Below are 4,489 nucleotides of genomic sequence, written 5' to 3' on the forward strand. Positions count from 1 at the left end.
ATCACTTCTTTTCCTCCCTCTACGCACCGCCCCCCCTCAACAGGATGAGGTAATGGGATTGTGATTATGACATCATAGGCGGCTCAGTAACCCGCGTGGGAGGGTGTCGCGGGGAGTACGGTAGTTACAGCTGGACCACTTTCTTTAAGACGGGGAGGGAGGAAAAGGGCAGATGGGGAAAAGATGTGGATGGTGCTATATTTCCTCTTCAGGTAGAGTAAACCACCTTTTATTAAACCACCACCACTGCCACCACAGCCAAAGTTTAAGTCTTTTTGAAGACAATGTAGACGTTAGTAGGTGAAGAGGTTGGGGAATAGGTTTCTGGTTCTTACGTAAATTTGAGTCTCATCAATCAAAGAAGGTTTAGAGAGACAGGCAAAACTTGGAAAAGGAGAGGTTTTAAACAATGCCTTCGTGTTGTGATCTCTTTGTAGGGCAGAATTTTAGATTTTTAATCGATGGGAAAGTAACAGTCATGTAAGCAAATCCTCACTACTACATTTAGCAACAGGTCCCCTGAAAGGTATCTTTTTCCTAAATAATGTGTACCCCACTCAAATCTGGGACAGATAAGTAGCTGTGATCAGTTAGAAAGTAGAACCAGTGGTGGGGATCTTCACAGAGCCTGGGAAGGGAGGAGTCAGAGCCACCTCGTCTGCAAACTGAAAAAGAAGAGGAAAAGTTAGGTACTTAGTAAGAAAATGGGGTCAAGGGAAGATATACCTCACATCTCCTTTGCCTTGCCCATTTCCCCTGGCAAAAGAACTGGCAGGGGCCTGAAGTTACAGGAGATATGGTTTCCAATAATTCCTGTTGTGGCGCAGTTGCTACGTACTTTAAATATGTATTCTCATTTTTGCTTACAATCATCAAATGGGGAAAAATCTTATTTGACATGAAATGGCTGGAGAGGTTAAGTGACTGCCCATGTGGTAGACAAAGGTAGTATTTTAAAAAGCAGTCTGAGGCTCTAAAGCCCTTGGTTTTCACCACTAGATCCCCCTTTTTATTATTAACCATACTTACTAAAGTTAAATGATTGAGTATAAGAAGTTAAGTTAGCATTGGCTCATTTGAAAAACATTGAAATTGAGAGTTAAAAAACAAATCCTGCAAGTTAGGTCTCAAGCTTCACTTCAAAAGAAGATTACAACTCTTTCATCAAGTATAAAATAGCCCCCAGTGCAGCCCATTACAAACTATAATTAAATATCCTTATGCCACTTTTAGTTCTCAAGTTTTTTTAGTCATGTCATGGTATTTTTTCCTGATGCCTCATTTTCCTTTTTTGTTCTTGGGCTACTAGCTTGAACCCCATCTTAATTGTGACCTCATAGACCAGACCCCATCTCTGACCCTACTCTAGTGGGTTTCAGCAGAAGATACTACCTGGGCTCCCTTCTGGTCTCCATCCAGATTCTCTTAGGGTTCCGGGGGCTGGAGCCAGTCATCCAGGAGGTCATCCAAAGGGGTAGAATCCATTGGTTCTAAGAGACGAGTCTCCATTCCCTGCCTAGGAAGGCAGCAGAGTCAGAGGAGCATGCACCTCATTCCGACTCTCCCTTTTTAGCCAGTGAAAGTTAAATCTCTGCAAAATGGGGAGAGGTGGGGCTCAGTCCACCACTCTAGGAAGAAATCAAGAATAGTGCACATACCCCTCAGCCCTCCTGCCCTGCAGAGGCTGGCTGGGGGGGTCCCAGGAATGTAGTGCTTTTCTCCATTGCCTGATCTGGGCATCCCAGGAGCGGCGGCTATATCTCCTGTTTTTGTTTGGTGTTTGAGGATGAAGTCCTGGCTGTCGTTGTGCCCTGGCAACAACAGTTATGAGTCGGACTGAGATCAAGGTGTAGGGGGCACAGCTCACTGCTTATCATGGTGAATCAGGAGACTTATTAGGGATTCTCTGAGAATTAGGTATGATCAATGCCCTCAATCCAACAGAAAAAATCTTCAAGTCACATTAAACATCATACTTCCTAACTCCCAATATTCTTTCTTCTGGGAAGGTTAAATTAGATATTCCAATTCCCTCAGAAGTCAAGATAGATATAAAAGACAGTATTTGGCATCCCTTTCAAACACATTCTACCTTTCATACATTTAGTTTGTATGTGTGCATGTAAACTTTCACGTGATTAGGTAAATACATTTCAGTTAGCCAAGTCAGCTGGGGGTATGAGGTAAAAATGGTTGGAAAGAAAAAAGCTTCATAAGCAAAGATGGATAGAGGGTTTTTTTTTTTTGTGTGTGTGTGTGTGTGTTTTAAGATAGGCTTTAAAAAAGTCTTCTGGACTAAGTATGACTTAACCTTGGGGCTAGGTTGCAGGAGAATTTGTTTTAGTAATACTCCAAGTTTGTGAGAGCACTCAGGTTCTAGTATATTTCCATCAACTGACATTGAACCAAAGCCACTTGACTAAGACTCTTGTGACTACCCACCACTACACTCACTTGGGGACCTGCTGCAGAAAACACTGGTAACCAGGTGTGCGCTTGCCATAATCTATCTGCTTTTGCCGCCGCTGTAGGACAATTTCATCTGTTTCTACCTTCCACCTGCGGGGAAGTATATAGTGGCCACATGAAGTGTCATTATAATTATCAAAGCAGAAACCAACTCATCCCACACTCCCTTAATCCCCAGTGTGATTTTCAAACTCACCTGGCATGGCAGGGCTCTGTACTGACTCCCACACTCACCATTTCTACCCTCCAGGGTAAAGACTCTTCACACTGCTCCTTTCTGGGGAAACAAATTCTACAGATGAAAAGGGTATTTTAGGACAATACCCAACTGACTATACTGCACCTCTAAGCCATTACTATCACCAAGATCCTGAAACTAGATAAAGGTTGTATTTCTGACTGACTGTTTTTCAAAGATAAAGGTTGCATTTCTGACTTGCTTCCCAAAGTGTAGTCTGCAAGCCATCTATATGGGTAGGACCCAGGGACCTCGATAATTCCTGGGCCCCATTCTAGATCTATTGAATCATCATTTTAGGGGCCTGTATTTTAAATAGCTTCCAAGTTTATTTCAAATATTTTTTCTATTATTATGGAAAATTCCAAATATGCAGAGAAGTAAAGAGAATAGCATCATGTTTTGCTACTCAAAGTATGGTCCCTGTACCACCTGCATCAGCATCAGCTAGAAGTAAAGAATCTTGGGCCTCAACCCAGACCTCCTGAATCAGAATCTACATTTTAACAAGATCCCCAGGTGATTAGTATACAGATTAAACTTTGAGAGCACTGATATAATGGATCCCCAGTTACCTATCACCCAACACTCATGGCCAATTTTGTTTCATCCAGACCCACCACTACTCCCACAGGAGTATTTAAAAACAAGTCCCCAAAATTAAGAATAAATTCTTGCCGGACGTGTGTGGCTCAGTGGTTGAGCATGGACCCATGAAGCAAAAGGTCATCTGTTGGATTCTGGGTCAAGGCACATGCCCTGGTTGCAGGCTCGATCCCCAGTAGAGGGCGTGCTGGAGGCAGCCGATCAATGATTCTTATAATTGATGTTTCTTTCCCCCTCCCTTCCTCTCTGAAATCAATAAAAAAAATTTTTTTAAAATCTCTCATTATTGAGGTTTCTATCTCTCTATCCTTCTCCCTTCCTCTCTCTAAAATCAATAAAATATTTATTAAAAATTAGATTCTTTTAATACCACCTCATTAATGTTCAAAGTTCCATAAGCAACCAAATTTTGAGATCCTTTGAATTGTGATAAGAATTATGCCAAGAAATAATTCAACTCCCCTGCTTTCCCTGAAAAGGCATTTCCTTTACTCACGTAACTTAGCGTCTCAGAGATGCTGCGCGCTAACCGGGAGATCTTACCATGAAAGCTCTTGTAAGGGGCCCATGCTGCTTAGCATAAATACACACACCTGTTTCGCCCGGGCATCTGCCACACCGGCGGCAAATGCTCCATCTCCAGCGGAAGGGTAGCAGATAAGAGGGGTAAAGTTCTTATAATACACGAGAAAGAAGCAAGGAAAAAAGAGACGTCTAAAACACCTCCCAGCCAAACTAATTCCTCCAAGTATTAACCACTGGACAGCGCTAGCGCTAGCGAGATGCTATTTAAATCTCCCCGGGTCCGAGGGGCGGAGCGAAGGGACATTTCAGGAAGGGCGAGGCGATTGGCCACAGGTAAAGCCAATGGTACGCCAGACTCGTATAGGGCGGGGCTGACTAAGCCGCTGGCCAAATGCTGGTGGGCCAATCGGCATCCTGCTCTGGCTGTGGGGCGGGACAAGTTGTGTTCCTACCAGCGCAAGCTCACGCCCCCGGGTGATGTACGAGCCAAGCGATTGGCTGGTAAGGTTCTGGGCGGGCGCGGGGATTGGCTGACGCAGCTTAGAGGCGAACGGGATAGGTTATTGGGAGGGCGGTAGGTTTGAATGGTCAGGACCTGTGGCTGTTGTTCTGCTCCGAGGCTGTAACTCCGACCCTCTGCGGAGAGAAGCG

The 4,489-nt window shown here is 44.1% G+C and overlaps 1 pseudogene; it reads right to left on the bottom strand.

Annotated features, from left to right (window-relative positions):
• Positions 1-292: 292 nt before the first annotated feature.
• LOC139010451 (oocyte-specific histone RNA stem-loop-binding protein 2-like) lies at positions 293-4,043 on the bottom strand (annotated as a pseudogene).
• Between the last annotated feature and the right edge of the window lie 446 nt (positions 4,044-4,489).

The sequence above is a fragment of the Myotis yumanensis genome, unplaced genomic scaffold, assembly GCF_028538775.1.
Source record: "Myotis yumanensis isolate MYYU_CA2020_CCGP unplaced genomic scaffold, mMyoYum1.0.hap1 SCAF_5, whole genome shotgun sequence".
NCBI lineage: Eukaryota > Metazoa > Chordata > Mammalia > Chiroptera > Vespertilionidae > Myotis > Myotis yumanensis.